The following is a 23,107-nucleotide window of genomic DNA, read 5'->3' as shown; positions in this document are numbered from 1 at the left end:
TGCTTGATTATGTCAATATCAACTGTGATAACAATTGTTTTATGATGCCAATGTATATAAATAGCAACTGTGATAACAATTGTTTGATGGTGCCAATAGCAACTGTGATAGCGATTGTTTGATGACACAAATAACATCTGTATTAGCAATTGATTGATGGTGCCAATAGCAACTGTGATAGCACTTGTTTGATGGTGCCAATAGCAACTGTGATAGCGCTTGTTTGATGGTGTCAATAGCAACTGTGATAGCAATAGTTTGATGGTGTCAATAGCAACTGTGATAGCACTTGTTTGATGGTGCCAATAGCAACTGTGATAGCAATAGTTTGATGGTGTCAATAGCAACTGTGATAGCACTTGTTTGATGCACTTGTTTGATGGTGTCAATAGCAACTGTGATAGCACTTGTCTGATAATGCCAATAGCGGCTGTATTGGCAATTGTTTGATCATACCAATAGCGGCTGTATTGACAATTGTTTGATCATACCAATAGCGGCTGTATTGGCAATTGTTTGATCATACCAATTGCGGCTGTATTGGCAATTGTTTGATTATACCAGTAGCGGCTGTAATGGCAATTGTTTGATCATACCAATAGCGGCTGTATTGTCAATTGTTTGATCATACCAATAGTAGCTGTATTGACAATTGTTTGATCATACCAATAGTAGCTGTATTGACAATTGTTTGATCATACCAGTAGTGGCTGTATGAGCGATTGTTGGATTATTTCAATAGTGTTAAGACTTGTAATTGTCAGATTATGCCAGGTAGTGACTGGAATAGCATTGCATGATAATGGTGATTGTTTAATGTCTGCCAGTGATGGCTCCAAGATCATTGTATAGTACCTGATTCATACCTTTATCTGTGTGATACGTCTACATCAGTAGTACAGCCTACAGCGATTTAACAGGTGCAAATTGATTCAATTATCCATTTATTTGTTTGATATTATGTATTTTGTCATGTGCTGTTGGCCTCGGGGAGTTGTGTCTACTTTTATCAGCTAGGATTCATAGTGAATTGTAATATCAGTTATGTCAACATCATAAACCAAAATACAATGGCTTTATCTGTACTTGGTATGGCTATATCATATCGTGCCTTGGTGATCTGTTCTCCTGTGACTGTTTATAGTCATAGCCAAATATAGTCATTGTGTTCCCTGGTCGGTCATTTCAGGGGTATTCTCTACTCTTATTGCTTTTTTGAATTTCTAAATGAATCTTACATATTCCTACCATGACAATGGGAATATGTGTCAATGAAGTGGGGGTATATGTCCTGACATTTTATTGCTAAACTCCACTCCTGTATTGTCAGTTTGTAAGACTGTCGCTAGGTACTGATCATGACGGTAGTCTATGGTATTTCTCCAAGTACTCCAACTATTGTCCACTTTCAAATATTGCATGTCATTGAATGGCCTTGAACAGCCTTGGCAGTTATTGAACAAGAATAGCAGAACAATAAATCTATTCACTATTACACAGTCTAATGCTTTAGACTGGATTCGATGTCTCTATGCACTCTTGCTTATAAGTTAGAAATATAGTAATTTTATGGCTGAAACATTTAAACAAGTCAAAGTTGATTATAAATAGGTTTATAGAGTGTGATGGTATGTTTGTTTGTAAACTTTGTATTATGATGTAATGTAAATAATTTGAGATCGTAGCACAATGATATGAAGAATCTTCAAAGTCTATCCAATCAAATTGTGTAGCAGGCTGGGCCTTTAATAGGGTCAATTGAAAGGTCACAATCAAGGGTTAGTACACAAATGATGACAGAATGACTGGTTACGGTCTCCACACCAAGTACAGATGACATGGACCCTCTTAAACACTTCCTCTAGCTTCTCACACCTAATGACTACATCACAGGCCTACACTAAGGGCTAGTTAGGTCAGGTCGGGTAGAGTTAGGGGAGACATTTGGTATATGGTATGTCATTTTGTAAGATCATGTACATAGTGTAAGTGTAGCAGTGCCATGGGGAAATAGAGTGATACACCAATTTATTAATATTGATTAACCACCTGTATATTTACACCTGATGCTTTACCAGGGGTGTTTTAGGGAGAGTAAGCCCAGCTAACATCAGACATGCTTCACCTCATATACCTATAAATCTGAGTGAGGACATGGGAACCTTTTCACCAGGGGTTGTAAATATATATGATAGTTTGGTATGTACCGACATATAGCTGAGGTCCACAGGAAACCCATCACATACCCTTGTCATGTGATATTTGTACAAGTAGTCTAAAGATTTATTATTGATATAGGTTTCCAAATTTGTTTAATTAGACTGGTTGTTGCTCAGTTTAGGAGTCGTAGTGGTGGCCAAGTCAAAAGTTAAGATGTTCCTATTGACATGTAACCACTAATCCTAAACCTCTGGGTCGAAGTTTGAACCCCAGATTCAGTTGCCAGGTACTGACCGCTGGTTGGTGATTTTTTTTCCGTGTACTCCAGTTTTAAGCCATCTAGCTCATTAACCTGACACATCCATATTAAATGATAGTGACTGGTAATAAGATGTCAAACCAATGCTACATATTTATACCCGCTCCACCCCCAACATGTGAGTAATTGATAGCATACAGCTGGTAGTAGCCAAATAATGCATGACCTGACTGTTCCTCAAATTAAACAATGATGGCCACAATGCATTGACCACTTCACTGGAAATAAGGTTTTTAGTAGAAGTAGGAACATGTACATCCACATTGAGATTTGAACCAGGGACCTACGGACATCAGACAGATACTAATTGAGCTATATCTTACCATATCAGTTACCAACTTGGTCTTGAACCTCTTTGTACATCATGCAGAAATAGATAATAACTTTTTAAGCTCATTATGAGTTGATTGTCTGCAAAGCTCTGGCATCTATGTAGACCATAGATGCCATAGGCTGATAGGTTAATGCTTATGTTTACATTATCAACTCACGTTAGGGTATCTGCATTTACATTATTTAAGCTAGACCAGGAAAACCGTTTACCAACGACGATTTTATGTACAAGATGGAACAGCCCTTTTGACGGTGATATGTTGACGTCACCACGTCAACATTAGTGACGTCATAATGGTCATGTTTTGGGTGTCAGTTATACCGTCATATACTTCACTTTGCCTTGGTTAGTTTATATAGTAGAAGTGACAAGCAAATGTAAATATTACGTTATGCATAAAAAACACTCAACGTCGACAATCAATAACTACTTGCAAGAGTAGATAACTTTGAAATATTCAAATACAAAATAAGTGAATTGATAGTTTATAATGACTATACTACCATATGCTGCAATTAAGATGATATTTTCATTGATATAAATATTGATTTAACATAAGCAATAACTGGTTTATATCTGATTCAAGGTAGACGATCACATGATCAATTATTTATATATCATTGATTGACTGACGGCGACGACCTGTAGAACCCTGACTCGGCACTATTTAAAGTGATGCTGGGTGCGTCTAGAATCATTATCTAGGGAATCTGAAGTCACCATACCATTAGTCTGAGGAATAGGAGACAAAATAAACCTGTGTACATATTATGTATAGTGTTTACGTGAGGTATTCAACAGAGAAGTTGGCTGTTATACTGTTTAACATAAAATTTTCATTGAGTGGATATTTTGGTGGGTTCCGTTATTTGAGACCGTTTTAAGATGTTTATTTCTGAAACAGACAATAGTCATCTTGTTTTTAGTTTTGTATTTTACTGAAACTTACTATAACCAACTTACGTTTTAAAGTCAAGTAAGTATTGAAATTACATAATTATGAAGAAATGTATGCACCAGAAGTATTTAACATTGGTTAAATGTGCGTCTGTTTCACGGAATTTTGAAATTTCATGCTAGCCTGTTTGTTTACCATGCGTACACAAAATGGCGGACGGTGCTTTTGATCGCTACTTTCGTTTTGTGGCAGATGGGAAAAAACTGACAAGAAGACAAAGAGCACACAATAAAATGCTTAGAAAGGATAACATTCCTGTTATTTAGACATCACTAAGATATTGTTGCCAGTTAGGCTTCATCCATACACGTGTGTGGGACATTCAAGTGACACATATTGTATTGAACATGGCGTTCTCGCTGCTTCTAGGTGTCAACACTTGGCAAAGATGTCCTAAGTTGTCCATAATTGCCATAAATTTAGTGCTTATACAATGCAAGATGATCAGATATTTGTTAAGCATCAGACTGATGTGAAACAGTATTTTATTAGCATCTGCAAAGACAAATCGTCACAATCTGACACAAAAACTGTATGAAATAAGTAGATTTTTTTTCCTGCAAAAAAACGTGGGAGCGCCCTTATTAGAGGAGGCGCTCTTAATAGGGAAAATATAGTACATAATATTGGTAGCATTGTCTTATCGGTCAGCTACAAATATTTAAAAAATATTCCATGTTATACTGATCCAGTAGTAAAGTAAAATCAGTGAGTAACCACTGTAACCTCTGAGGTTACTGATTTTACTATCCTGGTGGTGCGGGTCGGTGAACAATAGCAACTGTGATAGCACTTGTTTGATGGTGTCAATAGCAACTGTGATAGCACTTGTTTGATAGTGCCAATAGCAACTGTGATAACAATAGTTTGATGGTGTCACTAGCAACTGTGATAGCACTTGTTTGATGGTGCCAATAGCAACTGTGATAGCAATAGTTTTTGATGGTGTCAATAGGCAACTGTGATAGCACTTGTTTGATGGTGCCAATAGCAACTGTGATAGCAATAGTTTGATGGTGTCAATAGCAACTGTGATAGCACTTGTTTGATGGTGCCAATAGCAACTGTGATAGCACTTGTTTGATGGTGTCAATAGCAACTGTGATAGCACTTGTTTGATGGTGTCCAATAGCAACTGTGATAGCAATAGTTTGATGGTGTCAATAGCAACTGTGATAGCACTTGTTTGATGGTGCCAATAGCAACTGTGATAGCAATAGTTTGATGGTGTCAATAGCAACTGTGATAGCACTTGTCTGATAATGCCAATAGCTGCTGTATTAGCAATTGCTTGATAGTGATAATAATAGCTGTATTGGCAATTGTTTGATCATACCAATAGCGGCTGTATTGATCAACAATTGTTTGATTGGCAATTGTTTGTCATCAATAGCGGCTGTATTGGCAATTGTTTGATCATACCAATAGCGGCTGTATTGGCAATTGTTTGATTATACCAATAGCGGCTGTATTGGCAATTGTTTGATCATACCAATAGCGGCTGTATTGGCAATTGTTTGATCATACCAATAGCGGCTGTATTGGCAATTGTTTGATTATACCAGTAGCCAATGGCAATTGTTTGATCATACCAATAGCGGCTGTATTGGCAATTGTTTGATCATACCAATAGTAGCTGTATTGACAATTGTTTGATCATACCAATAGTAGCTGTATTGACAATTGTTTGACCATACCAGTAGTGGCTGTATGAGCGATTGTTGGATTATTCAATAGTGTTAAGACTTGTAATTGTCAGATTATGCCAGTAGTGACTGGAATAGCATTGCATGATAATGGTGATTGTTTAATGTCTGCCAGTGATGGCTCCAAGATCATTGTATAGTACCTGATTCATACCTTTATCTGTGTGATACGTCTACATCAGTAGTACAGCCTACAGCGATTTAACAGGTGCAAATTGATTCAATTATCCATTTATTTGTTTGATATTATGTATTTTGTCATGTGCTGTTGGCCTCGGGGAGTTGTGTCTACTTTTATCAGCTAGGATTCATAGTGAATTGTAATATCAGTTATGTCAACATCATAAACCAAAATACAATGGCTTTATCTGTACTTGGTATGGCTATATCATATCGTGCCTTGGTGATCTGTTCTCCTGTGACTGTTTATAGTCATAGCCAAATATAGTCATTGTGTTCCCTGGTCGGTCATTTCAGGGGTATTCTCTACTCTTATTGCTTTTTTGAATTTCTAAATGAATCTTACATATTCCTACCATGACAATGGGAATATGTGTCAATGAAGTGGGGGTATATGTCCTGACATTTTATTGCTAAACTCCACTCCTGTATTGTCAGTTTGTAAGACTGTCGCTAGGTACTGATCATGACGGTAGTCTATGGTATTTCTCCAAGTACTCCAACTATTGTCCACTTTCAAATATTGCATGTCATTGAATGGCCTTGAACAGCCTTGGCAGTTATTGAACAAGAATAGCAGAACAATAAATCTATTCACTATTACACAGTCTAATGCTTTAGACTGGATTCGATGTCTCTATGCACTCTTGCTTATAAGTTAGAAATATAGTAATTTTATGGCTGAAACATTTAAACAAGTCAAAGTTGATTATAAATAGGTTTATAGAGTGTGATGGTATGTTTGTTTGTAAACTTTGTATTATGATGTAATGTAAATAATTTGAGATCGTAGCACAATGATATGAAGAATCTTCAAAGTCTATCCAATCAAATTGTGTAGCAGGCTGGGCCTTTAATAGGGTCAATTGAAAGGTCACAATCAAGGGTTAGTACACAAATGATGACAGAATGACTGGTTACGGTCTCCACACCAAGTACAGATGACATGGACCCTCTTAAACACTTCCTCTAGCTTCTCACACCTAATGACTACATCACAGGCCTACACTAAGGGCTAGTTAGGTCGGGTAGAGTTAGGGGAGACATTTGGTATATGGTATGTCATTTTGTAAGATCATGTACATAGTGTAAGTGTAGCAGTGCCATGGGGAAATAGAGTGATACACCAATTTATTAATATTGATTAACCACCTGTATATTTACACCTGATGCTTTACCAGGGGTGTTTTAGGGAGAGTAAGCCCAGCTAACATCAGACATGCTTCACCTCATATACCTATAAATCTGAGTGAGGACATGGGAACCTTTTCACCAGGGGTTGTAAATATATATGATAGTTTGGTATGTACCGACATATAGCTGAGGTCCACAGGAAACCCATCACATACCCTTGTCATGTGATATTTGTACAAGTAGTCTAAAGATTTATTATTGATATAGGTTTCCAAATTTGTTTAATTAGACTGGTTGTTGCTCAGTTTAGGAGTCGTAGTGGTGGCCAAGTCAAAAGTTAAGATGTTCCTATTGACATGTAACCACTAATCCTAAACCTCTGGGTCGAAGTTTGAACCCCAGATTCAGTTGCCAGGTACTGACCGCTGGTTGGTGATTTTTTTTCCGTGTACTCCAGTTTTAAGCCATCTAGCTCATTAACCTGACACATCCATATTAAATGATAGTGACTGGTAATAAGATGTCAAACCAATGCTACATATTTATACCCGCTCCACCCCCAACATGTGAGTAATTGATAGCATACAGCTGGTAGTAGCCAAATAATGCATGACCTGACTGTTCCTCAAATTAAACAATGATGGCCACAATGCATTGACCACTTCACTGGAAATAAGGTTTTTAGTAGAAGTAGGAACATGTACATCCACATTGAGATTTGAACCAGGGACCTACGGACATCAGACAGATACTAATTGAGCTATATCTTACCATATCAGTTACCAACTTGGTCTTGAACCTCTTTGTACATCATGCAGAAATAGATAATAACTTTTTAGCTCATTATGAGTTGATTGTCTGCAAAGCTCTGGCATCTATGTAGACCATAGATGCCATAGGCTGATAGGTTAATGCTTATGTTTACATTATCAACTCACGTTAGGGTATCTGCATTTACATTATTTAAGCTAGACCAGGAAAACCGTTTACCAACGACGATTTTATGTACAAGATGGAACAGCCCTTTTGACGGTGATATGTTGACGTCACCACGTCAACATTAGTGACGTCATAATGGTCATGTTTTGGGTGTCAGTTATACCGTCATATACTTCACTTTGCCTTGGTTAGTTTATATAGTAGAAGTGACAAGCAAATGTAAATATTACGTTATGCATAAAAACACTCAACGTCGACAATCAATAACTACTTGCAAGAGTAGATAACTTTGAAATATTCAAATACAAAATAAGTGAATTGATAGTTTATAATGACTATACTACCATATGCTGCAATTAAGATGATATTTTCATTGATATAAATATTGATTTAACATAAGCAATAACTGGTTTATATCTGATTCAAGGTAGACGATCACATGATCAATTATTTATATATCATTGATTGACTGACGGCGACGACCTGTAGAACCCTGACTCGGCACTATTTAAAGTGATGCTGGGGTGCGTCTAGAATCATTATCTAGGGAATCTGAAGTCACCATACCATTAGTCTGAGGAATAGGAGACAAAATAAACCTGTGTACATATTATGTATAGTGTTTACGTGAGGTATTCAACAGAGAAGTTGGCTGTTATACTGTTTAACATAAAATTTTCATTGAGTGGATATTTTGGTGGGTTCCGTTATTTGAGACCGTTTTAAGATGTTTATTTCTGAAACAGACAATAGTCATCTTGTTTTTAGTTTTGTATTTTACTGAAACTTACTATAACCAACTTACGTTTTAAAGTCAAGTAAGTATTGAAATTACATAATTATGAAGAAATGTATGCACCAGAAGTATTTAACATTGGTTAAATGTGCGTCTGTTTCACGGAATTTTGAAATTTCATGCTAGCCTGTTTGTTTACCATGCGTACACAAAATGGCGGACGGTGCTTTTGATCGCTACTTTCGTTTTGTGGCAGATGGGAAAAACTGACAAGAAGACAAAGAGCACACAATAAAATGCTTAGAAAGGATAACATTCCTGTTATTTAGACATCACTAAGATATTGTTGCCAGTTAGGCTTCATCCATACACGTGTGTGGGACATTCAAGTGACACATATTGTATTGAACATGGCGTTCTCGCTGCTTCTAGGTGTCAACACTTGGCAAAGATGTCCTAAGTTGTCCATAATTGCCATAAATTTAGTGCTTATACAATGCAAGATGATCAGATATTTGTTAAGCATCAGACTGATGTGAAACAGTATTTTATTAGCATCTGCAAAGACAAATCGTCACAATCTGACACAAAAACTGTATGAAATAAGTAGATTTTTTTTCCTGCAAAAAAACGTGGGAGCGCCCTTATTAGAGGAGGCGCTCTTAATAGGGAAAATATAGTACATAATATTGGTAGCATTGTCTTATCGGTCAGCTACAAATATTTAAAAAATATTCCATGTTATACTGATCCAGTAGTAAAGTAAAATCAGTGAGTAACCACTGTAACCTCTGAGGTTACTGATTTTACTATCCTGGTGGTGCGGGTCGGTGACATACTCCTCCAGTGTATTCAGGAACATGGTGTGAGACGGTAACTCCTAGATCTCCATCTAAGTATTTCACACAGGTCAACAACACCATTAAAAGCTACCAGTGTAAATTTAAACCATCCACCTCCCTAAATTTCCTAGTCTTAAACTCTTTGATTTAGACATCTTCGGGGATACATGGATGGATTTAAGCATAGAACTGGTTTCATTTGGCAAATATGGTAGGATGCCAGCTATATGACCGCTAGTAAGTTTGAGTTCAACCTCCCAGAATCACCAACTTAATGCATTTCATTGCTTTTATTTACATTTGATAACAATTTTGTAAGAATATCTCAAAAAGTTTTGAATAAACATGTCATCTTCATCAAGGAAGGAACCGCCATTTCAATATAGCTATTTCCAGCAATCTTAGGCACAATAAACATGACATAAAAATGATTATGACATCAAATACGGTAAGCGGCTGGCAGTCATGCAGTGAACAATGTTAACAGAGTTTAGGATACCTATTTTCAGTGATGAAAAATTCATCTGTTTACTACAATACAATGCGCATACCAACAAATTTCTTCCAGACGGAAACTTGATCAAGATGGAGAGAAACTCTATGTAACTTAGGATATCTACTGGTCTGAAACCTGTATAATGTATATACCTATCTAAAACCCAAGTAAATCGTTCAGAAACAGAACTTGAAGAAGGAACCTCAAGGTGCCAGGTATGACCTTAACCAAGTCCAAGTTCATCTTTCGAAGGTCAAATGCATACAACTTACAAAGCTTTTAAGCAAGAATATAAAAGCTTAAGTCAGACTCGTCAGAATTTGTATCCATGAATAATTGTAGCATTAGATTTTTATTTAGAAATCATTAAGTTTAAAATATGTGCATATATGTTAAAAAATCAAAACTTTGAATAATCTTTTGAATGAACTCTACTCTGTACCATCCAGATTGATTTATTTGTTTTGGTCTTTATCCTTTATCCTTGGTTAGCCCCCATGCATAACTCAAAATAGACAGTTGTACAGTAAATAATTAATCAAGTATGTATCTACTTAAACACTGAACACTTTTGAAGCCTTCTGAAAACGATGAATACAGAAAGCAGTGTGTAACTTGTAGCTATCAAAAAGATGTTCGTGTGGATGAATATACTGGACACTGATGTGTTCATGGTATCCATGACTACCAAATGTGTAGACCGTGTAGACCATATATTCTGTTTATGGTCACCAAAGGTCACCAAAGTTTATAAACATTTATATTAATTAGTTACCAAAGTTTTAAGAACATTTACGGTAATCTGCTTGAGGAAGTTGCTGAAGTAAAGATGTAATTAGTCATCAAAGTTTAATAACATTTACGGTAATTTGCTAAGGATGGTAAAATGAAACTGTAATGTTAATTAAGTTACCAAAGATTAAGAACGTAATGGTTATAAACTGGAGCAGAGGCTGTTATTAGTGCTCAGAAAGAACACTTACGGTACACTACTGATGATGATACTGTTCTGCTTAGCTGTCTGTAAATCTACCGTTAACTAGGATAGACAGACTAATTGTCAGGGGTTAACATGCTGTAATCTAGGGATGGACAGACAGGAAAAGGAAGTTGTACAGAGAGACAAGTACACAGGAAAGGATTTGGAGGAACAGCTAATCAGTATGTGTGTACAGAACTGGTCATGCAGGACAGACTTGTTGTCATCAGGGAAAATCTAGAACCAAATAGAAAATCAATGATGAGGAGACTGATCCTGTCTGTCTATCTGTGGTCTGCGGGCTCTGTATCTGGTGGACTGATAGGGAAATAGACATTCAATAAGAAGTAAAGATGTGAACTCTTAGACACTTCTAAGTGAGATATTAAAGGCTGGAATTTCCTTAGAGCATGCTTGAGTCAAAACTGGGTCAGAACCTGTTATTGAACTCCAGTCTTTCTTACACCCTGGTAATGATATTAAGCTACAATCTTTCTCACTGACAGACCTTGGGCCATTCACCTTGAGGTCTTGGTTTGTTGTTTATAGAGAAGGCAGCAACAATGACCTGTGATGCTGTAAATAGCTGGTATATACAAACCCTGATTGGTATGTCTCTATCCCCAGGTACCTACTGTAATATAATGGTATCATGGTTTTTTCACGGCCACATACCAATGTGTAGGTCAATGCCAGGTGTAAACTGTTTGAAAAGGATTTACTTGTTTATAGGCAGTCAGTAAACTGGCCATGGAAAAGGTCATCAGCACCATTACCATTACCTTACAGGTGCCTATAATGTCCACTGTTGGTTGACCAGTCAGGGTGTCCAGAGGTCTCCACTGGATACTAGCCCCTGTTGACCCTCAGACAAGGGGTGTAGCTATTGTTACCCTTGATAAAAAAACAGCATTGGTGTTGAAATAATTGGGGATAGAATAGAGACATGGTGAGAGGGATGTTTGTGGGAGAGTGATGTCTGTTTGTATACCTGGTAACTGACTGACAAATACTTCAGACAGTAACCGGCCAGGTTATATACCTGTAATACACCATACAGAAATATTTCATCTGTACACCTTTGTGGCTTGTTTTTGTCATGCTCAGGCTTTATCCACTCTTGTTACTATAAATAGAGTTTTTGTTATCTAACCCTACATGGGTAATATGACATTGTAGAGAAATATTTGCTAGGAATGCAGATAGACTGGGTACCTTGATCTCTGTGAAGTTCAGTATATTTTTAAACCTGTCGGTGCAAGAGTACAGATTTGTACAGTTGGATGTGAAGGGGAGATGAGGTGGGAAAGGGGGAGGGGGTGGAGGTGGGAGAGGGGGGCGGGTGAGGGGACTTTACAATGTAATGATGGAGTATATATGTACATGGAGGATAACCTTCAAACTTTAAATGTTTCTTTATAAATATACAAAGAACCAGTCTTATGTTTAACATCAAACTTGTTTACTTCAAAGTGAAAGTAGGGTTTTCCATTGCTAAAATGAAAGTAGCATTAGGGTTGTCAACATATGCTAGCAGTGAAGTGTGCCGTTATCATTAATCTTCAATGGCTGTCAAGATGTATAAAGATAGACTATGAAGGAATGTGGTTAGATAGTGCTAATGGTGGCGTATGGGGCGTGGATAAGGTGCATAGTGTATACAACAGACCGACTGCTGTTCTAATTACTTAGTGACCTCCCTGTCAGATCTGTAGCATTCATTGACAGAAAAAATACAATACACATCACGGTATGGTAGTTTGATAACACAATCGGCTGTCAGCTGGGGCTGCTCTGCCCACTGTCTGATAAGTAAGGCATGTTCATTGCCAAGTTCAGCCCTTAAATTTTCTTTGGTAAGATTGTTTACACTTGCCATCTAAACCAAACCTTGACCATTAATCTCCCATTAGTAGATCTAGAGGGGTAATACTCCGACCCTAGTCATCAGCTGCTGTTAGTTATTGGTCTCGGTCTCGTAGTTAACTCAGTCACATAAAAATATTCATGTATGTTCCCAGATAACCCTGATCATCCACCCACCTACTCCAGGGGTAAGATATCCCTCCCGATCATCCACCGACCTACTCCAGGGGTAAGATATCCCGCCCGATCATCCACCCACCTACTCCAGGGGTAACATATCCCTCACGATCATCCACCCACCTACTCCAGGGGTAACATATCCCTCCCGATCATCCACCCACCTACTCCAGGGGTAACATATCCCTCCCGATCATCCACCCACCTACTCCAGGGGTAACATATCCCGCCCGATCATCCACCCACCTACTCCAGGGGTAACATATCCCTCCCGATCATCCACCCACCTACTCCAGGGGTAACATATCCCTCCCGATCATCCACCCACCTACTCCAGGGGTAACATATCCCTCCTGATCATCCACCCACCTACTCCAGGGGTAACATATCCCTCCCGATCATCCACCCACCTACTCCAGGGGTAACATATCCCTCCCGATCATCCACCCACCTACTCCAGGGGTAACATATCCCTCCCGATCATCCACCCACCTACTCCAGGGGTAACATATCCCTCCCGATCATCCACCCACCTACTCCAGGGGTAACATATCCCTCCCGATCATCCACCCACCTACTCCAGGGGTAACATATCCCTACCGATCATCCACCCACCTACTCCAGGGGTAACATATCCCTCCCGATCATCCACCCACCTACTCCAGGGGTAACATATCCCTCCCGATCATCCACCCACCTACTCCAGGGGTAACATATCCCTCCCGATCATCCACCCACCTACTCCAGGGGTAGCATATCCCTACCGATCATCACCCACCCACCTACTCCAGGGTAACATATCCCCGATCATCCACCACCTACTCCAGGGGTAACATATCCCTCCGATCATCCACCCCACCAGGGTAACATATCCTCGATCATCACCCACCTACTCCAGGGTAACATATCCCTCCCATCATCCACCCACCTACTCCAGGGGTAACATATCCCCCCGATCATCCACCCACCTACTCCAGGGGTAACATATCCCTCCCGATCACCACCCAGGGTAACATATCCTCCCCCCCTACTCAGGGTAACATATCCCTCCGATCATCCACCCACCTACTCCAGGGGTAACATATCCCTCCCGATCATCCACCCACCTACTCCAGGGGTAACATATCCCTCCCGATCATCCACCCACCTACTCCAGGGGTAACATATCCCTCCCGATCATCCACCCACCTACTCCAGGGGTAACATATCCCTCCGATCATCCCCCACCTACTCCAGGGTAACATATCCTCCCGATCATCCACCCACCTACTCCAGGGGTAACATATCCCTCCCGATCATCCACCCACCTACTCCAGGGGTAACATATCCCTCCCGATCATCCAACCACCTACTACCCAGGGGTAACATATCCCTCCCGATCATCCACCCACCCTACTCCAGGGGTAACATATCCCTCCCGATCATCCACCACCTACTCCAGGGTAACTATCCCTCCCGATCATCCACCCACCTACTCCAGGGGTAACATATCCCTCCGATCATCCACCCACCTACCCAGGGGTAAATATCCCTCACCGATCATCCACCACTACTCCAGGGTAACATATCCCTCCGATCATCCACCCACCTACTCCAGGGGTAACATATCCCTCCGATCATCCACCCACCTACTCCAGGGGTAACATATCCCTCCGATCATCCCCACCTACTCCAGGGTAACATATCCCTCCGATCATCCACCCACCTACTCCAGGGGTAACATATCCCTCCCGATCATCCACCCACCTACTCCAGGGGTAACATATCCCTCCTGATCATCCACCCACCTACTCCAGGGGTAACATATCCCTCCCGATCATCCACCCACCTACTCCAGGGGTAACATATCCCTCCCGATCATCCACCCACCTACTCCAGGGGTAACATATCCCTCCCGATCATCCACCCACCTACTCAAGGGCTTGGTAACATATCCCTTCCGTGCCAATTCTAGAGGTCACACCCTGGATCCTGCTCCATCTACCCCAGGGGTCATATCGCTTGATCTTCCACTTATACCAGGGTTACACCCCATTCATCCTACCCTAAGGATCATACCCTCTTCCATGAACCAGGACTAAGACCTGTAACCCTCATTCCACCTATCCAAGGGATTACATCCTCATTCCATATATCTAGGGGCCACATCCCTTCCTTCATGTAAGTCGTTGATGATGATAAGTGTTCTCAGATACCATCGATCCTGCCCACCCAGAATGTTAAACATTAACATGTATTGCCTCTGTAATTACCCCCATATGCAGAAACTCCTACACTGGCCTTACACTTGTACACAGACCTGCAGCCATTTTTCGGGAATGATTTTCCTGGAATTGAGTTTGATTGATTAAACAGAGGGCAAGGTCATCATATAGTAGAATTGTGTGTATTCATCCTAAATATAGACTATATCAACAGTATCCTCCCACTGGTTATCTACAATAGGTAGACCATAGTACTAGACTATAATAGCTGTAGATACTACCACAGCTACAAATGGAGATTTTGTACTCTATCTTTACAATAAGCTTACCAATACACACTAGGTTTACATAGACAAATGAACTTCTGACCTTTTTGTCATATTATTATTCTGGTGGTCTATGTCCTCCTCCAGCAATGGGGCCAATTTAAAGCAATAAGGATCAATGATTTAAACCCTAATTTCCAGTCAGGGCTAGTCCCTGTATGGAATGGGACTCTTTAGGATGAGCATGTACTAAATAGGGTAATTATACATTTGTCTGTCTCTGGTATGTATCTCCAATAGCTCCAATACACAATGATCAAAGTATTGTCAGCTTTAGCTTCTGTTCTTGTTAACTTCATTACTATCTTTATTATTTAACATTATAATTCTAATATGTTTTTAAAATCAATTAACACACGCAGTGACACAATATAATATTTGTGACTGTGATAAACAATAAAAGAAATCCAATTTATTGTTTTGAAAAATAGGGATAATCGGTATTAAGTTGGCAATACCAATTTGTGTTAGTTGATATATTCCATGTCTCTAGCCATATGCCCTACAGCTTACACATTAAAAAGTATGACTGGGACATATACCTTGCAATGTTTTGTGTTAATATTAAATAAAAAAACCATCCAGCATTTGGGTACATAATGATCATTTAAACACAAATAACAGAACAACCCATGTGTTTTAGTATGGTTTAATCTGATAGATATTGATAGTTTTAGGCACCTTTTGGGAGAATAATTAATCAATTTCTGATTAATTATTGATTAAATGAAAACTTATAAAATCATGGAAATTCCAAGTCTACAACTAGTGTTATTGGTGTGTTAAAGTAATGCTAATTTTCAGTGACTAGCAATGTAAAAGGAGAAAATATTATGAAAATCATTATGAGGCTATAAGACATTCACAGCTGAGACCAGTACATTACTCAGCTTCCTCGAAATCAGACATTGTTATGGTCAGATTATGTACAACTTGTGTTTCTGATAGAGGGATGTCATAAGTGCAATAAATTCTCCTGACAATCACACCCACAGGTATTCCTAGTATGTAAGTTTTAGAGGGACAAACCTCAGTCAACCTGATAAGCAATTTTCAATAGAAATCAGATAAAGAAACCTACACAATTTTCATATTTTCAGTTTGCATTTAATTTGAGGTAAGTGAATGTAGGCCTCAAAAAAGGTATATATGTATAGGAGTGCTGATTATATTGAATACGATAATTTGTTCTGATTCATCCATCATAATTTGTCTAATGAATTGACTGCAGCATGCAGTAGATTATATAATGTAAAATTGATTTGATGGTGTCCTTGACAGAAATCTGTATATCATTGTAAAGGCTAAATCTATTAGTATAGAATTATAAGGTATAGTCTGTAGTGTCCAGTGTGTCTAAAGATATAATTACCATGGCAACTGGAATGATATTCAAAGACTCCTTCTTTGATATTGGTGTCTCTGCTTCAGAAATTTAGTTGTGTCTCTGTCTCTGTGATTCCTCACAAGCGTTAATGCATCCTAAACAGAAGGATTCTGTGGCTTTAAACTGATAACGCCACTGTCAACACACAATCTAGACCTTGATGGTCCGATTGATTTTTTGTGCTTCCATAAGTGATTCACTATGTGCAGTCCCTGAATGACAAAGTATGGGGGAGAAAAGTCTATGACTAACACTTCAGTATCAACAGTTTCTACAGACATACAATGTAGTTTGTCCTCAAGGTCAAGGTCATTCACAGTACAGCTAATCACAAGGAAGAAGAAACTTAACCACTTCAATTCTAAGCTTTTTATATTTCTGAAGATTTTTCACTTGAATCTAAAGTTATTCATCTTTCTGGAGATTTTTTGCTTTATAATGCTCCTAATGACCTTGAAGATTGAAGGTCAATTTAAGAAGTCTGGATCCATTGATCAGCTGAGACACTGCTTAGGATGGTCTACTATCAGCTCATTTTGTTCTGTTTTTGTACTATCAATATAGGATTACCTAAGTTAAGTTAAAGGCATCTTTTCGCAAGTATCACCTCAAATATACATGCCCAGGAGATGGGAAAAGTATGTACTTCCTACTGAGACTGTTTGATCTTTGTCAATGTATACATGTAGTTATTGTAGGAGACTGAAAGTAGCCTTGATTGATAGAATTATGGAAGTTTCCTGTTATATAGTGTTGCCTGCCTACTGAATTACTGAGAATAAATGGAACTAATCAGGGGCTAGTAAAATCTTTTCTGGTCTATCATGTACAAGTTTTATTCCTATGATTGGAACATTGTAATTTATAAACATTCCACGTTTTCTGTTCCATACATTTACAACCCTAAGAATATCTAGATTCTTGGAGTTGAATATCTTGATAGTAGAAGTTGAAAGGCCCAGAACTGACGATTGCAGTTCTAATAGCATGTGTAGATCTGGCGATTGGAATCTTGATAATTCACGAGAGGAGCTAGGCGTAGAATTGGACATGTATTTTTATATACTATCAGTTTCGCATCACCTCATACCATAGCACAGAGGTAAGTGTAGGGGAGATCGGTGAGAAACTTTAGTATATTAGGGTTGTAAAGATGGTTGTGGGAAATCCTTGTTTCTCACAGTACTAGTCTCCATAATCATGTATGGTAAATACAGTCAGGGCTATGATTTCCTCATAGGAAAATTCGACATGATTTTCGTGAGTAAAACCTTTCCTAACAGGATCTACTGGTGATGACGCTTGGGTATCCTGTTATGACTAAGAAAGCCTGACCTATTTATAGTCGCACAGTGAACACCTTTATTTACCTGTGGTTTTTGCACCTGAGACAATGTAAAGTTGCATAATTGTTTTATCTTTTAGGGAGTGTCTGTCATGCAGATCATATCTTTTATTATATCCACAGGTTTATATGTACTCTAATACACATACAGGTAAAAGGATCGTCCTGTCGATCTGATACATGTGTATCTGATACATGTGTATCGTTGTATAGTTTAAATACTCAGTATTACTATCTTATGACAGTTACAAAATAATCGCTAAAATTTTGAAATATTAACACAATTTGCTAGGATGGATGAGATAATGAAGGAAAAGACAGGAAACCAGATTAGACAAGTAATACTATAGTCTGTTCCCTGGTCCCCATCGTAATGTAACTACGGTAACCTGTAATTCTATGTGTTACTATGATAACTACGGTAACCTGTAATTCTGTGTGTTTACTATGATAACTACGGTAACCTGTAATTCTGTGTGTTTACTATGATAACTACGGTAACCTGTAATTCTGTGTGTTTACTATGATAACTACGGTAACCTGTAATTCTGTGTGTTTACTATGATAACTACGGTAACCTGTAATTCTGTGTGTTTACTTTAACTACGGTAACCTGTAATTCTGTGTGTTTACTATGATAACTACGGTAACCTGTAATTCTGTGTGTTTACTATGATAACTACGGTAACCTGTAATTCTGTGTGTTTACTATGATAACCTATAATTCTGTGTGTTTACTATGATAACTACGGTAACCTGTAATTCTATGTGTTTACTATGATAACTACAGTAACCTGTAATTCTGTGTGTTTACTATGATAACCTATAATGAATTCTGTGTGTTTACTATGATAACTACGGTAACCTGTAATTCTGTGTGTTTACTATGATAACTACGGTAACCTGTAATTCTGTGTGTTTACTATGATAACTACGGTAACCTGTAATTCTGTGTGTTTACTATGATAACTACGGTAACCTGTAATTCTGTGTGTGTTACTATGATAACTACGGTAACCTGTAATTCTGTGTGTTTACTATGATAACTACGGTAACCTGTAATTCTGTGTGTTTACTAGATAACTACGGTAACCTGTAATTCTGTGTGTTTACTATGATAACTACGGTAACCTGTAATTCTGTGTGTTTTACTATGATAACTAGGTAACCTGTAATTCTGTGTGTTTACTATGATAACTACGGTAACCTGTAATTCTGTGTGTTTACTATGATAACTACGGTAACCTGTAATTCTGTGTGTTTACTATGATAACTACGGTAACCTGTAATTCTGTGTGTTTACTATGATAACTACGGTAATCTGTAATTCTGTGTGTTTACTATGATAACTACGGTAACCTGTAATTCTGTGTGTTTACTATGATAACTACGGTAACCTGTAATTCTGTGTGTTTACTATGATAACTACGGTAACCTGTAATTCTGTGTGTTTACTATGATAACTACGGTAACCTGTAATTCTGTGTGTTTACTATGATAACTACGGTAACCTGTAATTCTGTGTGTTTACTATGATAACTACGGTAACCTGTAATTCTGTGTGTTTACTATGATAACTACGGTAACCTGTAATTCTGTGTGTTTACTATGATAACTACGGTAACCTGTAATTCTGTGTGTTTACTATGATAACTACGGTAACCTGTAATTCTGTGTGTTTACTATGATAACTACGGTAACCTGTAATTCTGTGTGTTTACTATGATAACTACAGTACCCTGTAATTCTGTGTGTTTACTATGATGACTACGGTACCCTGTAATTCTGAGTGTTTACTATGGTAACTACGCTAACCTGTAATTCTGTGTGTGTACTATGATAACTACGGTACCCTGTCCTCTAATCATTATGAAGCTTTAATATGATATAGGTAACTGATTAATGTATCATTATGACTTGTTACTTAAGGCTCATTAAGTACAAGGTTTATAATGTCGTCCTCATCTGACAGGTGTTATACATTCCACACATTCCTCAAACTTGTCGAGGAATTTTCTTGGGTTAACAAATAGGTACATGTACATAAATATGAAAAGATATGATAAGTTTGATATTTATAGCAACACTTTATCTTACAAACAGGCCTGCCCATCATCATTCTACACCTTAATTCTTTACTTTCTGTCTTTCTCATGTCTTTAATGTTAATTCATGTTACTCAGATCAACAAGCTTTTTTGTATCATTATTATTTACAGATGATGTATTCTTTTATTCAAGCCATAAGTTGTGCCTGATCATTTGTTCTTATATAAAAAGTAACCACTTCTGTAAAAGACTACAATCACTTAGGGCCCAATTGGACAATTTGAAAACGTTTCAGCACAACATTGAATCTGCATTTGTATAAAGACCACTTTTTGTCATTGTCCCTGGGGTGATCTATCTATACATAGGTTTGACACCACTGCTGCTTCATTGAACACGAATTTGGATCTACATCTGACCATTAACTTTGTGGAGTGTCGTGTTGTCCTTAGCAGTACATTTCAGTAAGACAGCACTTTATAGCCAGGACTAGACACTATAACAAGGAGAGCAGCCTCCCAACACAGGCAGGTGAAGATGATTATTTGAATACTGTATAAATGGTTATTTTTGTGGCGTGAAATATTTGTAATTTGATCTGTAAAATATTTGAAAATATTATTATTATCCACCCTGAAAGCTAGATCACAAAAATCTAAACCCAATGAAATTTAGTTTTGTTGTTTTTAATTTGAATTGTGAAAATGTTTACCCACGTAAATAACCACTATACAGTATCTCTGTATTGTTTGTTATCCATGACCTGTCATAGGCACCTTTCAAAATGGAAACCCTTCTTTTTCAGACCTGAAAATTGGATTGGTCAAAGTGATTCCTTATCAATGTCAAAATTTGTCACATACATTCATCTAAGTGGTAGTTACATACAGAATGAAAATTAAAACCATATCTATCATATTCATGCATAATATAGAGAAATATATTTGAATTTCAGCTCTGTATTCTATCCAGCAGCTTTTGATTGACAGGGTCAAAGGTAATGTTTACATGCAAGAAAGCGGGAAATCAAAGCATGGAGGCTTACCTTTGTGGGGAACAATTCTAGATGATGTTGAAACTATGTATCCAAAACATTGTAGTTGGCAAAATACTGTTTTTTTTTTAGTAGTACCATTTATGACCTAAATATGGTACACCTTGTAAATTTGGATATAAAGATCTGACTTTAGCTATCACACAAGATGGCATCAATTCTCTCACTGATCCAATCCAAACAATTTCCTCATTATTTTCTGTTGATCTGCGTAATGCTAGTGTTTTTCTCTCCAAATAACGAGGGTCTCTCCACACACCACGATCTGATAACATTTTCCAAAATTTCTTGTATTTAGACTTTCTTACTAAATTGTTTCCCTCCCTGGCACACTGACCCCTGCCTAGCCATGACTGATTAGTTTGTGTTACACATGGGTAACACAGACAATGGGGACATTCCTCTGGATGCCTACACGGTTGTTATCTTCAGCAGTACCAGGGTCATTATTATCAATACCACACACGTTTGTTTCAACACATTGCTGGTGTCCTGACTCTGTATCCTGTGTTATCTCACTAATTTGCTGACCAGTCTCTGTGGTTTCACTAATTATATCTAGATCCCATTCTGAATGAGCGAAAAACGCTTCTATGGCCGCTTTCTGTTCTCGAGTCAATCTAATGGTCAAAATTAAATGGCTATTTTCTGCATTACTATCCATAATCACTTTCAGTCACAAAAATCCAAGCTGAAAATGAGCGGGACCAAATGAGTGGTGGGGGACTGGGCCGGGTGTGACAAATGGGTTTTATGCTATACCTTGATAGAACAATGTAAGGCTCGTTAAAGGGGACAACATATATATTTATTTATTTCTAATTATCACCAACACATCAGAACAATGTAACTGTAATGAATTATTGACATGGATTTTTAAAATGTTCACAATAGTTAACTTACCACATCTTTCTTTTGATAACACAAATGAATTGGAAATTACCTATCCGTCCCCTTCTGAAGTACAGGGGACTAGAAATTCTTTGTTTTTGTCAGAGAGACAGTCTATTCTGAGTAAAGGGGACATCATACCTTCATTGAAGACAACCAAATTAGCTTGAATGTTTTTAATGAAACACCTTATGTATGTTACATTTTAATCAAACGAGTTACAAACAAAATATGATTGGACGTGATATTTGATATAGATAACAATTGATACAAACCAATTAGTGCAGAAATGTCATCCTCTGACCCCTCCAAATGACATAGTCCTACTGTTCATTATTTCATGATTAGAATGCTAAATTCTTTCAGTGCTTATATTATTTTCAAATATGGCAGAAACAAGTAGGATAAGAGACATCAATCGCGAAATGAATCCAAGGAAAAAGAGGCCAAGTGATAATCCGCAAGATCAGCACGAACGAAATAAGAAAAGAAAAGAACAACACTCCACTAAAGTACGAACCAGATTTGAGTTTATGTGTAAAGATGAAGCAGAAAAGTGCCATATTTTTAACAAAATGGATTCTATCAAAATGAAGTTGGGAGAAGGAAAAATATCTAATATTGGAACAAAGGATCTTTTGAACTCTGTTTTTGATTTTTACATAGAACACAACCTGACGTCAAAGAAAACAAGAGATCATTCATGTTCAACGTCAGCAGCATCATCTCATGAAATCCCGTCATCCTATCAATATATAGAAATGGAAAATGCTTTTAACGAAAGCTTATTTGTTGCAACACCTTTGGCTATCACTAATCTTCTGCAACAAATCCAGAACCATCAGAAAAAATGTTCCTGTGAAATGAAGGTGGCTTCTGAAGAAAAGTTTAGACATGTAAGCAAGTTTCTGATCAAATGCAGTGAAGCCATACCTTGACATGGTATTCATCACCACATGTGGAAGGAGGAAAGCTCTTCGGTAACCTGAAGTTAGCCCATGGCTATTTCTCATCTGGCATTCTACC

At 37.9% G+C, this 23,107-nt stretch overlaps 1 protein-coding gene across 3 annotated transcripts in view; it reads left to right on the top strand.

The window, feature by feature from the left end:
• Positions 1 to 23,107, top strand: part of LOC138327145 (uncharacterized) — a 129,906-nt gene that overhangs the window by 9,295 nt on the left and 97,504 nt on the right. The window lies entirely within an intron of this gene.

The sequence above is a fragment of the Argopecten irradians genome, chromosome 7 (assembly GCF_041381155.1).
Source record: "Argopecten irradians isolate NY chromosome 7, Ai_NY, whole genome shotgun sequence".
NCBI lineage: Eukaryota > Metazoa > Mollusca > Bivalvia > Pectinida > Pectinidae > Argopecten > Argopecten irradians.
The sequence above is the reverse complement of the archived record's forward strand: the minus strand, read 5'-3'. Positions and strand labels throughout refer to the sequence as shown.